Source organism: Cimex lectularius, unplaced genomic scaffold, assembly GCF_000648675.2.
Source record: "Cimex lectularius strain Harlan isolate CLEC.00 unplaced genomic scaffold, Clec_2.1 scaffold116, whole genome shotgun sequence".
NCBI lineage: Eukaryota > Metazoa > Arthropoda > Insecta > Hemiptera > Cimicidae > Cimex > Cimex lectularius.
In genome coordinates, this window is record NW_019392765.1 from 553,086 (window position 1) to 570,937 (window position 17,852).

General features: G+C 35.1%; 1 protein-coding gene across 2 annotated transcripts in view; it reads left to right on the forward strand.

Moving 5' to 3' along the window:
* LOC106663729 (slit homolog 3 protein) overlaps window positions 1–17,852 on the forward strand; it is a 640,390-nt gene that overhangs the window by 86,543 nt on the left and 535,995 nt on the right. For both annotated transcript variants that reach the window (XM_014388804.2, XM_024227504.1), the window contains exon 2: window positions 15,584–15,635. The gene's annotated coding sequence lies outside the window, so the exon portion shown is untranslated. The remainder of the gene's footprint in view (window positions 1–15,583; window positions 15,636–17,852) is intronic.

Consider the following 17,852-nt stretch of genomic DNA (forward strand, 5'->3'; position numbering starts at 1 on the left):
TAAAATTTTGTAAACTAATGTTTACTGATTTTTCCGATGCTTCTGTGATTTTCTGACAAAACGGAAAAGATTAACAATTATGAACCACCAAGGCGTATATAATGATATGAACTAGTACATGCTTTCAAACAGATAATTTATTGTGAGATTTCCTCCTGTGGTCTGAGTGGTGTTAAACCTGAAATTTGACAAATTACTGGTCATTTTGGTCTGCATTCCCTCTCTGGGTTAGCGTTTCAGTATTTCGTAATCGTCATGTTTTTTGGTGAAAGCATTATTGATAAACCGATAATGATCGGTACCCATCAACTTTCAGAAAATAGGGGTATTCACTATTGACAAAATACGCTATTATAAAAAATTAAACGTCAAAATAAATAATGTAGTGTTTTATATGTATAATATTTTAACAGGAGTGTGTTTTTTAGTTAAATACACAAATCTTTATTAATACTTACTTCACGTCATCGATTTCCCGTTACCGGGCAGTGGGCACGAGTTGGGTAAGGTTTGGTAGGTTTAAGGTTATGTTTGGGCTTAGTGTTATGGACAGGTTAAGTTAGGTTAGATAGAGATAATTAATTAAGGTTTTCAGTTCAGATAAAAAGTCAGTGCACGAGCGGGATTCGAACCCACGATCTTCAGCTTGATACGCCGCTGCTCTACCACTTGAATTATCGTGACCTCGATCCACTAGGACAACAACTTCCCATCTCAACCACACCTTTTGAATTTTCCCTCTTTTTTGCCATTGACTTTTTTATCTCAACTGAAAACCTCAATTAATTGTAATATATTAATTGGCCAAGTGGACCACGAAACTTGTGAATTGGTTAGGTAGAGAGTTAAATTTGGGGAGTTAAACCTGAGACCGGGTATGTTAGGGAGGATCAGAATTAAGTTAGGTATAATTAGAATTATTTAATGGTAAGGGCAAAGAACGAATTAGGGTAATGGTTAGGATTATGGAAATTTTAGCGGATTAATGCGTATGACCCCATTTGATCGTTTATCACATGTGATTTTACCCTTCTGTATTTATTAGTGTGAGTGTTTGAATAAGTGGTTGGAATTTTAGGTGAATATAGAGAACCCCACAGACATTCCAACTAGGATAGTTTTTTTTTGGGGGGGGGGGGCAATTGTGTTTACAGTGAAACGGAGGAAGCATTAGCGTAATATCAAATACTCCAGTGACTACCGATTTTTTTCTGTACTTATTGTATACAGTATTTATTTAAATGAATGTTTATGCATATGTACTGTGGGTGGCTCAGTTGCGGCATTAACTCTTAAATATACAACATTTTTAAAAATTAACTAATAAATTTTACTATAAATTGTTTGTTGTGGTAAGTCCGTTGTCCTACTTCGTTTAATGTAGAGGTTTTGGAGATTTTTAAAAATCTATTAATACGGTTAATTTCACTTTTCTTGTTTTGTTAGAACTCATTAATTTTTGACGAGCTAAGTCAAAAGCTTTCCGAAGCGACTTTCATTTGATTAAGCAAGATACTTAAAACTGTATTCAACTTTGTTTCTCCTTTGGCTTTTCAGTGTTTCCCTTTTTCAGGACCTGTAATTTGACTTGAAACTTTCCAGCGAAGTGGCCGACAATCGAATTGATACTTTTCTCCCATTTTACTCTGTTAAAGTAGTTTATATATAATAATTTTTATTGATTTTTTTATTTCAGAAAAAAATTTGTAAAGATAAGTAAAAAGATGGATAGAAATATAGGTGGATATGTAAATAATATAATGGTTTTTCTGAACAATTTATTTAACTTTGGATTAAAAGAACAGAATTTGCATACAATTTCTCTGTGGATGCTATTTTATTAAATCGCATAACATTTATCGAGAATAGAAATGATGGAGGTCACTTTTTGTAAATAATTTGTTAGTTAATTCGTTACAGATTTGTTTTGGGTTTTTGGGTTTTCTACATACGTCTATTCTAATTAGATTATTTATTATGAACAGTTTTAATTGTAAAAAGCTTAAAACATCGTTATTTACTTCCAACGTAAAATTTATTCTAGGGTGAAAAGAATTAATTAATTCGAGGAATTCTTTTAGATCCCCTAGTGTTCCCGACCATATACATAAAATATCATCTACTTAACGTTTCCATAAAAGGACAGACCTAATTATTTTGTTATTTTCAAAGTTTTTCATGAATATTTCGGCACTAACTGGGGATAATGGAGACGCCTTACATAAAAATGATTATTACATTTAGAATAATTTTATAGTAAGCATACATTTAATGGGCCTAGTAAATCATGCTTCACAAATTCGTTAATAGAGTGCTTCGAAAGTTTTTGCTTAATTAGTTCAGTACCTTCTTTAACAGGGATATTTGTAAGTAAATTAGTAATATCAAATTGCACTAAAACATAGTTGTTAGGCATATTTGTGTTCGTTAACTGTTTTATTAATTCTTTCAATTAATTAATTTTTATGTAAGGTATTGGTTGAGATAAAAAAAGTCAGAGTCACGTGCGGGATTCGAACCCACGACCTTTGTCTAAATACGCCGCTGCTCTACCACTTGAGCTGTCGTGACTTCGATCCCCTCGGACCTTAACTTCCCACCTCAACCAAACTTTTCGAATTTTCCATCCTTTTGGCCATTTCTCAATCGGACCACGAAAGCTAATGTTTTATTAATTTTAAAGAATGTTAATACCACATGCAGGTTTGAATTGGAATGGGTTTTAATTATTTAATCTACTGTTATCCCTGAATTTATAAAAGGACCGTACTGATCTAGGTAGTAGTAACTATTTGGTTTGTATTGTTTGTGGATTTTGACCGTTCCGTAAAACATTGAGGGTTTCGGGTTCATTGGGAGAAGTTTCTTAAATCGCGTATTTCTTATCAGAGAATATATTTTTAAGAGTAGACCTAACTCTACGTGGGATGTCTAATTCTTTGACTTTTGGATCTATCAAGTTTGGTTTAATTACTTCAGCACTTTATATTTGTATTTCAATCAACCGATGAACTAAGTGATAGGAGATTCGTTGTACGTAGCCCTGTTTTTGAACATTTTAAGCCTTAATTTAATAAACTGTTTTTTCTTTATTTACGACTATGTTTGCTAAGGTTTTAACTCTTGGGTACTATTTAAGTGGAGTGGTTTGGTCTTTATGTTCGAAATCCGCATCGTTGTAAACAAATCTGGGAGAAAACCATCATTTACAAACATTTTTCCTTCCTGATATAATTGTCAATGATTGGTAAGATAGATTATTTGTGTTTATGGTAGTTTTCATGAAGAAATCTTATTCAATGAACTTTGATTTCATTTTTGATCTCTCGACAGATTGAATTAAAAAAATCATAGTACATTAAAAAATGAAACTATTTCTGTAGTAATGCAGTCACTGTGTATATATATATATATATATATATATATTTTTTTTTTTAGTAAAAAGTAGCAGTAAGGTACAATAACTAGCTTTCTTCTGATAATCTCAGTGTTTTTGGCATGGAAAAAAGTCATTCCGTGTTCATTTATTTCAAAGTGGATGTCATAATTTAAATGGAAACTATCATTTGAATGATAATAACTGGGTTGAGTTAATTATGTAAATAACTTACCCGTTAATAATTCTACAAACTCGTGCTATCCTCGGAATGCCGGCTTTTAGTTGTTCGGCTTGGATCGAGGGCGTTTAGACCGATTCTATTTCATTTACGATTCACTTAGGGGTAGCAGTGCTTAGCGGGGCAGACGTTGTCCCGCCCTCAGTTAATAATAATAAGTTAAGTTCGTGAATGGAGGGCAAGCAGGGCTGCAGCCTGCTCACAGCCGGCCGGGGCTTGATTGGCCAGTTGGTCACCTCTGTTTCAATCAGGAAGTTCATTAACGATCACGGTTGTTACGTTTTGCTTTGTACCTGCATCATAAATGTATAACACTTGCTTTGTCTAGTGCTTCATTTTAAAACCTGAGACCAGGTTAAGTATTTAAAATGTTGCCCTTTTGTTTAATTAGGATGACATTTATTTGGTTGGTTTGATAATCGGAACTAAAGTACGCAAATCTTAAGAGTTGGTAACGTTATCTTCCAGTGGATGATTCTAGTTGAACTCCTTACAGGGCACTGCTAAGAAGGCATCTGCACCACCAGAGAGGAGTACTGTGCTGTACTGCCAGGAAGAAGAGGAGACCGCAGGGCACATTCTATGAATTTGTGTGGGTCTATGTTGGTGTAGATTCTTGCAACTAGGAAAGGGAAAACCGCAAACAAGATGCTACACTAAGGAGTCACTGACAAGGCTGTGGAGGGACTAACTACTTGAGGCCGGTCAGCGAGTTATAAAAAAAAATAATGGAGAACAATTCTGTGAGTCAGGCTATTCAGGTCTAAGTGCCTCTAAGATTGGCCGACTCATTTATCCCTATGGGTTCCATCGTCGATATTGATGGATGTAACATCTTAGCGAAATGTTATAAAGATAGGACTGACGTAGTTTAACAAATGTCGTTGGCAGTCGAGTATGTTTTAAATATTTTAATACCTAAATATCCATTGGTTGTTTTTATTTGGTAAGACCGTTTTCATTTTAAAACCTAAAGTTAGAAGGATTGGCCATATTTAGTGGTAATCGGTAAGGATGTAGTTGTAGAGTAGCAGTTTTTAATTCTAGATGCGGATCATGGATGCGGTCCAACAACGTCCCCCTGGTTGGACCACATCCCTGATCCACATCTAGAATAATGGTATATTGTTTGACGAAATTGACTTTTTTAATTTGCTTTTTAAAGCTAGGGTAAAGTTAGAGTAATGATGAATGATGAAGAATGAAGCTTCATTCGAATATCTGATGAAATTCTATTGATTTAAATATTCAAAATTTTTGAAAAATGAGGATGGTGTACACGAGAATGGTGATAATGCAAAGAAAAACTTCATTTTTCAGTGGTTTTTTTAAAATATAAAATTATTCTAAGTGACAATCATAAATTAAGTTAATCGTTCCAATGATAATTTCATTCAATGATAATAAAAATTGAAAATGAAATACATTTTATCGTTCTATTGGTTTAAAAACTCATCATTTTTGAAAAAATGAGAATGGGATATATGATAGACGATGATGCAAGACGATGCAAAGAAAAAATCTATTTCTTAGTTCAGTTAATAGTTTCAATGATAATTTGATTGAATTTCGATTTTTTGAAAAGTTAGAATGGGGTGCATGATAGACGATGATAATGTAAAGAAATCTCTAATGACAGTCATAAATTCGGTTAATAGTTTCGACGATAATTTCATCGAATGATAATAAAATTTGAAAATACAACGAATTTCATCGTTCTACTGGTTTAAAATTCCAATTTTTTGAAAAATGAGCGTGGGGTGCATGATAGACGATGATAATGCAAAGAAAACTCTAATGACAGTCATAAATTCAGTTAATAGCTTGGATGATAATTTGATTGAATGATAATAAAATTTGAAAATACAACAAATTTTATCGTTCTACTGGTTTAAAAATTTAGTTTTTAAAAAAAATGAGAATGGGGTGCATGATAGACGATGATAATGCAAAGAAATCTCTAATGGCAGTCATAAATTCAGTTAATAGTTTCGATGAAAATTTCATTGAATGATAATACAATAAATTTCATTATTCCATTAGTTTTAAGACTGAAAATCTGATTTTGTAAGAATTATTTGTTGTTTATAAACGAACAGAAACCCCTAAATAATTAGCATAAACAGTCCAAATCCTGAAGGAGGATAAAGAACAGGGCTATGAATTTAATATTTTGTAAACTGATGTTTAGTGGCTCCTTCTTTTAGATTCTGTGCCCCTAGACTTCAAGAATAGTTGGGTGAAAGATGTCACCAGGCGTGCTCAAAGGGTTCATTATTATGTAAATCGCCTCATAGCGAACAATTTATTCAATGTCGGAGGCGGAGGTCGCGGGGCTGAAAGGGGCATGAAGACGTTCGGAGCGGCATGGAAACTTTCCCTTTGTCACCGTTCCCCTCGGAGCTTTTTAAATTTATTGTCTCGGTTCGACGGCAATGTATATTTATTTATAGTATACTAAACGGCCCGGCTCCCGGAATAAGTTTATTTTGAAATATCGCACATGTAAGAGGTCTTGAGTGTAGTTGTTATCTTTTGCAGTAGATTGTCGGGGGTGAGGGCTTCGGTTGGCGATACGTCAATCTCAGCCATTCCGCCCTGAATCTCGGCTTGCCGAGGCGTTCCGTTTCGACTTCTGATAACCAGTCCCATTGCAGTCTCCAACCTAAACCGAACTTCTCTGGTAACGCATTCTTTCGTACTTCCTCGACTTCCGAACCCAGCTGATACTAAAATGTTAAACTTCTACGGATAATAACGTAACACGCGAAGTTATAAAAGTTATTTTATTCACTTATTATCTATTTAAGTGTAGTCAATCAAATTAAAAAATCAACGATTGGAAACACGTTATCATAGTTTATGCGTTATTCAAAGATGGCGACGATAAAAAATATAAAATTATGTAGAGTATAAGTTTAGATGTCACAAGAATACAACTAATTTCTTAAGATTATTCTGAGATCGTGAGATGCCTCAAATAAAACCTCAAAGGAGCTGACTCCTCATATAAAAATGTCTTTCTATACCCACTTCCTTCCCCAGCCCTTCAAAATCCAACGTATATAAACATAAAGCAATATCTCACTCGGACTCTCAACACGACACACAAGAATGGCACAATTACGCAGAAAAAAAGCTCTTTGAGTGAGTAGAAATACTTTGATTGAATATAAAAAACATTCACTAATTTTGTGGTCCACTTGACCAATTAAATCATTACAATTAATTAAGGTTTTTAGTTGAGATGAAATTGAATTTAATGAATTAAAATGAAGTACCCTTCACTAAAGCTCTCCGTCGCCATTTCAATTGTCGTCGAGAATCCAAACCGATTATCCGACATTTGAAAAATGGCAAAAGGAGGGAAAACTCATAAGGTGGGGTTGAGATGGGGAGTTGATGTCCGAGTGGATCGAGGTCACGATAGCTCAGGTAGTAGAGCAGCGGCGTATCTAGCCGAAGATCGTGGGTTCGAATCCCTCTCGCGCCATTAGCTTTTTTTCATCTCAACTAAAAACCTTAATTAATAAAAAATATTTTTTTGCATTGTATAAATTCACTTTTTTCCACATCCTACATGTATTTGTTAAATTTAAACCATTTTTGTAAATCCCAGGCTCTGAAGATGATCTCAATAAAGATCGAAACGTTGGCTCGATAAATAAAATCTTTTTTCTAAAATATACGTCACACCAGACCGCATCTCACGATCTCCGAATAATCATCGACTAACGGCCACTAGTCACCACACATAATTTCTTAAGGCTGAAAATGCCACAGGTTTAGACGTACTCAAAAATACTGTAACCACACGCAAAGCTTTTGCTGGCTGAATGAAACAAAACTAAAGTCACTCCTCTGTCAAAATTCCGACTATTTACAAAAGCTGACTTATCGCCCAGAAACTGTCCAAGAGATCGATTATTTATAACAGAAAACTTGTGTAACTTCAAAGTAATTCAAACTGACAAAATGCATTTTATACGCGGCATTTACTGTCCCCACAGTACACGATCAATGATCACTATTTGTATATTTTTGCTACAGAATTTAAGTGAAAACTTCCTTTGCTGAAGTATCATAACTTGATATTAAACTAGTAAATAAATTCCAGTATAATTTATTTCGAAAAGTGATGCCACTGCTGAAATTTTATGCTTCGAATAAAGAGAAATTATTTGGAATTGGGATCCACCTACTCGAATAGGACTAACGGGGCTCGGTTGTCTGAGCTTTGTTCGCAGAGAGCTTTATCCTTATGTCTATCATGGCCGTATTTGGCTGGAACATCAATCAATTGGTCAATACTGATCCTTTCAGAGTCTGGTTCTCACTCCGGTAATATAGGTATAATATAATAATAATAATATAATATAGGTTCTTAGGTGTGTGTATCTGTCACAAAAACATTTATTAAAAATCATATAAAAATAATAAGTGATGGCGAGGTAGGAATACATAGATAAATGGACTTTATTAGCGATAAAAATTAATTAGAAAAGAGATAAGAATTATTTTTATAAACGACTATAATATAATATAACACGAATATTATGTAAATAAATAAAGGTCCAGAATATTAAGTGTAATGTTTTTAAAATACACCTTATTGTGCGTGAGAGTGTTACCCCTTCAAGTTGTACTTTTTTCTCGCCTGCTTATTTCCCACTTCGCCGTAAATGGTGTCAAAAGTTCATCTAATAAGAGTCCACAAAATGCTCCTTGTGCAAAACCCACCAGCTGAAGTCTTAGTGACTGGATTATGCAAATTTCTGTTGAATAGCGAAGACTATCGAACTGGATAACTTGTAGCTTCTACATCATAAACCTGTATATATTAAGGCTTGCCAAAATCATAAAAATGTCTGAACTGTTGGAAATCTCCAGTTTTTGGGAGTTAAGAGAAAATTTTACGTACGTTTTTGTTTGGCTTTTGACTGATCTGTAAAAAGCTATTTTTATCATACTGAAAGACTGAACTTCCAGCTATTTGTTGTTTTAACAATAATTTGCTTGTATGATTTTAAGAAAACGTGTGGTGTTTAATTTAATGATTATCTAAAGATGGTGAGATGTGGTCTGGTGTAATGTGGGTTTAGAAAAACATTTTCTTTATCGTGCCAACGTTTCTATCTTTATTGAAATCACCATCAGGGCCTGGGATTTATAAAAATTGTTTAAATTATACAAATACATGTAAGTTGTGAAACTGAATTTATGCAATGATGTACACAAGATAGAAATTTTAGGTTTAATCAAAGTATACACACTTTGTGTAATTAAAATTTTGTGTACAATTTTTGCATAATGGATTTTGGATAATGTAGAGATTTGAATCTAGAAACAGTAAATATAGCTAAAGCAAGACTTTTTGTTGAACTTTCCGATCTAGGATGTTAGAGATGTTATCTATTGGGTTACAAATATATTTTCACATTCATATAAAACCCAGTTTAATATTGATGACTACGTGTGGTGTTTAGTGACTGTTAGTTGATGATTATTTTGAGATCGTGAGATGCGGCCTGGTGTGACATAGGTTTAGAAAAACATTTTCTTTATTGTGCCAACGTTTCGACTTTATTAAGACATCTTCAGGGCCTGGGATTTATAAACATTGTTTAAATTATACAAATACATGTAGCATGTGGAAAAAAATACAAATGCTTTGATTGAGTCTACAATTTCTAGCATTGTATAAATTCATTTTTTCCACATCCTACATGTATTTGTATAATTTAAACAATGTTTATAAATCCCCGAACCTGAAGATGATGTCAATAAAGATCGAGATAGTGGCACGATAAAGAAATTTTTTTTCTAAACCTATGTCACATCAGACTACATCTCACGATCTCCTAATAATCATTGATGACCACTCAGTATTCTTTTATGACTACAAGACGCTTTTCTCAGTCCATTTCTGGCGTTCAGACCAAAAATCCTTTTAAAAGAATAAAAACCATGTTTTGTCGTTTGAAGTTGAACGACTTTCAAGAAATATTTATTTTGAATACACACTATCAAGAAAATACGTGTTAAGAAGTGAAAATGAATATTTGGAATTATTCCTTCACAGTTGTACATCGTATAATTTCAGGGTTTTCATTTGGAATGCAGCGTTTGACCCAGAAAACCAGCAACAAATGGCGTTAGTATGCGTTAATAATATAACACCCGGAACCCGAGATCAAATGCAGGATATGAATAGCTCACACGGTCTTCAATAAAATGAGATCCTTCCACTGCGATGATAATCCCAAACTTCGTCAAAGGAATGTTCGCTTTGCTGATACCTTAAACCATTAAAGTGAGCATAATTAGACGAATGGTGTTGGAGAATTGAACACACAGGGACTCCGGTGCGCTTGGCCGAAATGTTTCCGACATCCAGGCCAGCAACCATAAAACGCAGAACGTTTGGCTATATCGGTCACTTCTTGGTATTACTTACCAATTAAATGTGTATCCAAATGTATTCTAAAATGGAAAATTTGACGAAACTGGCGGTTTCAGAAGTAAAACCTTTTGGAAGAGGAACATGCATTAATACATTACAATCACGAATCAAACACAATAAAATTAATATACAACGCACAAAAGGGACGAAAACTCAACATACTGGAGAACCTAGAGTTATACAAGCAAATGACACTTAATGACGAAAAGGAAATTTAATAAATGTAACATCCGACTGACCATGAACCCCCACACCACAAAGAGTCACAGTGGCAAACGGACCCAATGACATATAAACCCTACTCGGAGCAAGTGCCAGACAGTTCCTCACTAAAGATGGCACAATACCAAAGAGGACAGAGCAAACGTACCCAATACCTTACGCCAGTACAGCCTGAGTTCACCGACTCGCAGACCAACACTCATTATCAACTATGGCGTACGTAGATTGGCGTCCGAAGAACACGGTGTCTTCAATGTCCGGTAGACAAGACAAGAAAGGTGAAAAAAAGTAGAATATGATCAATTAAAACTAACTCTTGCTCTGTTATCGATAGGCACAATGTATCATCATATAAAGATCGTTAACACCCATCAGTGACGTGACAGTGCCGTGACCGGCATTTTTTCCACTGTCGAGTTTGAAAATATTCTTCATGCCAACTTAATGGCTTTGTTCACACTTGCCCGTAAGAACAGAGCTGGCGGTGTCACCGTATCGTGATCGTATGATTTCTTATTGACCATATTTTACAGTTTTCACGGCCGTACACCATGAATGACAAAAAAATAATTCAGTTGGTATGAAATCACCTTATGTTGTTTGATCATTAAAATTCAAAATACACGGTCCCATCTTCATGCTCATGGATTTCAAGAATACTCTCAGGAGGAAAATAGGAAAAAATGGGTATTTGATAACCATGGAAGAGATCAAGCATCAGAATTGAAATAATCAGTGAATATTTCTCTTACACGAAATGCATATTTGTTGTTGCGTTCTCTCCCTGTAAATGTGTAAATTTTGTAGTGTTCGTCTTTCACTCCTCGAATCCACTAGGGAAGTAACGTAATCATATGTGTTGCTTAAATTGCGAAATTTAAGTCTTTTTAAATCGTTAAAGGCAAAACAGCAAAGTTTTGCTCGAACGTCCACTAATTCTTTGTAAAATATAGCACATTCCCCTCTCTTGTTCCATGCTTGACTGATCCACATCGGTTTTCTCGATTGTGGTTCATCTTCTTCATTCAAAATCGTTGCGATAAGGAAAAGTTCATCGTCTGCAAACATTTCCATTTTGGCCACTCAAGTCCACTCCAATACACAGATGAAATATTGGCCAGTGAGTAGAGAGTCCTGTATGATCACCATGGCCGGCAATAAGAGCCGTCACGACACTGTCCCGTCACTGACGTGGGGGAATCGACCTTTATGGGACCAGAAAAAAACTTTATCCAGAGCAGGATTGTGAATAAACTATCTGGTCCTGAAAAAAAGATGCGCTTTTACTTACCGAAATTACTCGGTCAGGCTCGTCAGTGTGAAATAAAACTGTACTCAGGTGACATCAATCAAATTTGTTAGAGCAAGTTCTTCTTTCCTGTTACAAGGATAAAATTTAATATCGAGCACCGTCCCATTCCACCTTCTCCGTCTCGTCTACTTAATCTTCCCATCTCCCCATCCTACCGAGTTCTCTAGGTTTCTAAATGCTAAATCGTTTCACGAAGTTTTAATTAATTGGGTTCCGTTATTTCTGGATTAAGAGCTGGCCCAATTAGGGAAAAAAACATTGAAATTAGGTATAAAGTTACCTAAAAGTTCCTTCCTACTTATTGTCGTCTTTGATTGAGAAACGGTCATTTGTTATCTGATGAAAAACGAATTAGCGGGAGGAAAAATATAAAAATTGTATTGTTTTCATAACCCAAGTTGTCATTATGTCTTTGTCCCAAGTTTTCTCTTTTTATTTTTTTAAACAAAAGAAAATTCTATTAATAAAAATCAAGTTTCTCTATTTTTGACTTGTTTTTCGCTTTTTTAGTAATCAACCCTTTATGGCCCAATGCGGTCTTAGAGCTAGACAACAAACATTAGAAATTTGGTTAAAAGGCTAGTGGGAAATTCGTAAATTTAGTGAAACAGTTTAGATTGGCGCCAAATAAGCCAGTGCTGTCAACATACAGGTAGAAACATACTTGGAAACATTGCGCCTGCACAAAACTAACGAGATTTCCAGCTAACTTTTTACAAAATTGTTAATTTCCCTGAAAGCCAATACAAAACATGAAACCTTGAAGGAAACACACGACTCCAACCATTATTATTTATTTAATTTTTTACGAGGGTTTGCAACAGCAGAGATCACATAAACCCTCAGGGTGCCGGTGTTTTTGAAAAAAGCCCATTTATAAGTATGTCCCGTTCGAATGCAGGGCCGCTGGATTCGAACCCGGGACCTTTACCCTACAGTGATGAACGCCGTGACAACGCCTAAACCCTTGCGGCCACCGACGCCCCTACACCAACCCTTAACTCATGAGATTAACTAACTTTTAGCAAATTTGCTAAATTTGACGTTGCCCTGAGGCATCTTCGGCAAGAAAGGATTAATAACATTAGCGCTGAATAAAAAAGAAGAAGAAAAATAAATTTTACTCTGGGACTTTGCTCGTCCTTGAATAAAACAAGGACATTTGGCATAATTCATGTCAAAATGAATGTATAAATAAAGAAAAAGTGCTACGACTAAAGTAAATACCAAGGGGAAAAATTAACAGAAAATTAATCATTAAACTGTTGTGACAGGGGGTAGTCAAAAAGACGCGACTTAAATTTAGAAAGGGGTTTGAGGCCCGGCGAATTGAGGGAGGTAGGGAATTCCGGATGTTGTAGGAATGGATAAGAAAAGTGTTATATAAACGATTTGCATTAGGGGGTGGTAAAGATCAGAAGGGCGGGAATTAGGGTGGCGAGTATATAGAAGACTTAAATGAAAACAAATTAAATTAAAAATTAAAATTAAAACAAATTATAAATATAGGAATGGGAACGGGGATACGAAGGGTACAGCCGTGTCAAAACCACGAAACATATTACACCCATGTGACCTCTTTGGAGAGCTAAATATGAACCGAAAAAAGCAGTTCATGATTCTCTCGGATCTGTTAATAGCTCGCTGCTGAGTCCACTGTAGACCAAACAGCAATAATCGAAATGAGGAAGCACAAGGGAGGAGACCGGGAGTTGGCTTGTACGAATTGGGAAAATGTGTGGTGTTTAGGGACCGTTAGTCGATGATTATTCGGAAATTGCGGTCTGGTGTCATGTAGGTTTCAGAAAAACATTTTCTTTATCGTGCCAACGTTTCGATCTTTATTGAGATCATCTTCAGAGCTCAAAGTGTTTGTCTTCTGTGTGGGCCATTCTTGAGTGCCCTCTCAACACGGCACGCAAGAATGGCACAATCACGCAGAAAACAAACACTTTGAGCCCTGAAGACGATCTCAATAAAGATCGAAACGTTGGCACGATAAAGAAAATGTTTTTCTGAAACCTAATCACACCAGACCGCATCTCATGATTTCCGAATAATAATTGGGAAAAATTGGCTTACATGAGAGGAATTGACGGAGGGTGGAGAAATAGAGGTGGGAATTTACGAAGAGGGTTTCCAGAATAGGATTGGATCAAGGACGATCCCTAGGTTTTTGGCAATAATGACTTGATAAAAGGAGATAGGTTGGTTGTTTATGACCAATAGGATGTAAAGATTTGAGACGGGGATAGGATCCAAATACACTTTTGGGGGACTTATTAATTTGAGAGGGTCTACTTTCAACGAGCTGAGGGCAGTTAGGTCCTATTGGATTCATGTGATTTTGATTGAAGATCATAAGGTGAAAAGATAGATTTGGAAATAATCCGCGAATGAAAAGTAAAAATTTTTATGCGATTGGTTAGGTCATAAATTGAAGTTCAGCTATCAATGATGATTGGACGTGAACTCTCTTAACATAATTAACCATGATAACATGAACCTTTTACATGAATAATAACATGACATCTATTACTTACTTCAATCGAAAGACGATTAAATGCTTATGTCAAAGATAATCATAATTGTAATCTACAGATGGCGTTAATGATAGAATTTTAATAGATTGATTTGTAATAGACCGGCTAATTATCCCTTTCCATCAAATGGCCCAACACAACGATTAAACTTTCCATTTTATCAGAAATCCTCTGATATAATGGTTTCCGGGTTGAATTTTATTACATCGGTTTTAAAATGAAGTCATAATTCTTAAAAAATGGCTTATTTCATAGACCTTCTTACCCACAGTTAATATTTATGACCGATTTCTTTGTTTCCAGGATGTTCTATTTTTAGTTGTTTGGTATTTTTCATATATTTTACTGAACGTACAAATACAACTACTCCTTTTTAGAAAAGGTTTTACAGGTTATCAACAATGCAAAGTGGCGTCCGTGGCCGCAACTGTACAGGCGGTCCTATGTGTAACGTTAAGGTCCCGGGTTCGAATCCCACGGCCCTGTATTCGAACCTAAGATATTTAACAAAACCGCCTTGCTGGATTAGATATAAATTTTTGTCTTTATGTCATCCGATTGGTCGAATAGTCAGAGAATCGGAAAGCCCCGTATAAATTTTATTTCCTGAGGAAACAAGCAAATTCAGTTGTTATTGCTAAGCTTGTGACCTATTTTAAGGTCATCATTAGGGAAACACTTAAAATATAAATATGTCTACAGATTGGGATTTTACAGGCGACCTAAAATTTCCTTGAATACTGACTCATTCATAAGGCCAAGGACAGTCTAGGAATCTAACTAAACTTTGCACTTTCATTAGTGTACACTGGCCAATAAGCAGGAAAACTCGAAATATTTATTTATCTCGATATGATATTCTCCTGTTTAAAATTTTCTTCTATGGTTCGCCGCGTGAGCTTTAATTATAACAAACAATAAGTACGATCGTGGGAATAACAACAAACGTTTTAACTTTGACCAAGTAATTTTGGTCCTAATCGATTCTCCAAACTTGTTCGGACCCAGTGGACTACTTTAGGATGACTATTTACACAAGGACGAAAGGCCAGTTTAGATGCCTAACACCGGTCTCGAGCTCCTCCGAACTACTAACTTCTTGTTTTCTGAGATAACTAAATTTTCTGTTTTACTGAGTTTAACTCTCTTATTGTACCAGCGAATTAGTCCAAAGTTCTTATCAGTGATAAAAGGGGGAAAAATTAACAATCAACCGGCTCCAGGAAGGCTCAAACAAATAGCATTTACGGAGAACCAATTTGATTTGATACCTTTTTGGTTTAGTACAAAAGAAAACGTTAGTCGTTTGTTTGATTAGTCTTCAGTGATTTAGTAACCCAACATAAACTGCAACTTAATGGATAATTTGTTTAATTATAGAAAATCATTTAAATTTTACTAATGTTTTTGAAAAATTATATTGCAGGTTTTGAAGAAGATGAGTTTGGTTCATTTCACTCCATAGAAGAAATGCACAAGTAAGAAAATTATATTTAATAAAATATTTCTTTATAAATACACTTCGTTACAATTCAGCAAATTGTTTCTAATATAAAAAGCCTTTATTATAAACAATAATGTTATACCTAATCTTTTTATGGAAGGTTTTGGTTGAAATGAAAAAGTTAGTGTCACGAGCGGGATTCGAACCCACGACCTTCGGCCGCTGCTCTACCACTTGAGCTATCGTGAGTTCGATCCACTCGGACACTAACTTCCCATCTCAACCCCACCTTTTGAATTTTCCCTCCTTTTTGCCATTTTTCAATTGGTCAAGCGGACCACGAAATTAGTGAATTTAATGATTTAAAATGAAGTATACTTCACTAAAGCCCTCCGTAGCCATTTCATTTGTCGTCGAGAATCCAATCCGATTACACGACATTTGAAAAATCTCAACTACAATAAAAACCTTAATTTATTGTAATATATTAATTGGTCAAGCGGTCCATCAAATTAGTGAATTCTCCTTAAGGTTGAAGCGTTTCAGGTATACAGCATTTTTACCGTGTCCAGTTAAGACCTGGGTAAGTTTGTAGGAGTAGGTGAAAACTAAATCCTGGCAAGCTTTGATGTTTTCAAAACCCATTCGAACCCACGACCTTCGGCCGCTGCTCTACCACTTGAGCTATCGTGAGTTCGATCCACTCGGACACCAACTCCCAATCTAAATCTACTTTTCGAATTTTCTCTTTTGTTGCCATTTTTCAAATGTCGTGTAATCGGGAATTGATTCTCGGCGACATATGAAGTGGACAGGGGAGTGTTAGTGAAGCTATACTTCCTTTTACTTATTAAATCTATTATGTTTCGAGAATCGAATTACACGACATTTGAAAAATGGCAGAAAGAGGAAAAATTCGAAATGTTGTAGATTGAGATGGGGAGTTGGTGTCCGAGTGGATCGAAATCTCGATAGCTCAAGTGGTTAGAGCAGCGGTGTATTTACCAGAAAGTCGTGGGTTCGAACCCCGCTCGTGTCACTAACTTTCTCATTTCAACTAAAACCTTCCATAAAGATTAACTAATTGATAGAAGTAATTTGGTCAATAGAATACTAAATCTAATGGATTTAATAAGGCTATATTTAATAGAAATGATAAATGATGGAGTGAGTGTGGTGTTCAATCCTTTTTAAAAAGATAGTTCCTACTCACAGTAAGTTTTTTGCAACGATCCGGATTTCGAGCCTTTTAGCTCATCATCAGGTTGAAGGACTTCTACAACCACGTCTCTCGACATGAATTGTCAAAGTGAACCCGCTGATACCTCCGCCAACGCGACGTTCCAATTAGCAGCTGATTTTTTAGATGTAGCTTTTAGCTTTTTGAAGTACGGGTTCACTTAAAAACATCCTCTCAAAACCTAAAGGCAAAGTAGACAACTTGGCAAAAAGCGGGGTTTACCAACTCAATTGTAATGATTGTGATATTAAATATATAGGACAAAGCGGTAGAGAAATAAAAACAAGAGTAAAAGAACATTTGCCTAAATCGAGCAAATTTTCGGAATTTAAGGACCATCAAAAAGAAACAAAACATAATTTCAATTCAAATCTAAATACAAGAGTGTTACATAGTTTCAACAAAGGGAGAGAATTAGATTGGTTTGAGAAATTTGAAATTAAAAAATGTAAAATTGAACATGGTGATAAATGCATTAATAATATAACAGATTTTGATCTACCTCTCATTTTAAATAAGTATATAAATAATATCAAACATCCAAATAATTAAACTAATTATTTTAATTCTTATTATTTTTATACTAATTTAATAATATTAAGTATTTACTAGTATAATATTTATTTGTGTTATAATTTCCGCGTTTCGCACGTTCAAATTGAGCGCCATTAAAAAATCAGCTGCTAATTGGAACGTCGCGTTGGCGGAGGTATCAGCGGGTTCACTTTGGCAATTCATGTCGAGAGACGTAGTTGAAGAAGTCCTTCAACCTGATGATGAGCTAAAAGGCTAGAAATCCGGATCGTTGCAAAAAACTTACTGTGAGTAGGAACTATCTTTTTAAAAAGGAGGCTATATTTAATTTTTTGATAGGCAAATAATATATATTTTTGAAAATGGTAATTAGTCATGATGTTCTATAAAAAAATAAAGCACTAGTCTTCACTAATACATAATTAAGCCATCCTTTTATAAATTTAGTCGATCATTCATCTGATTGAATCTGCTAAG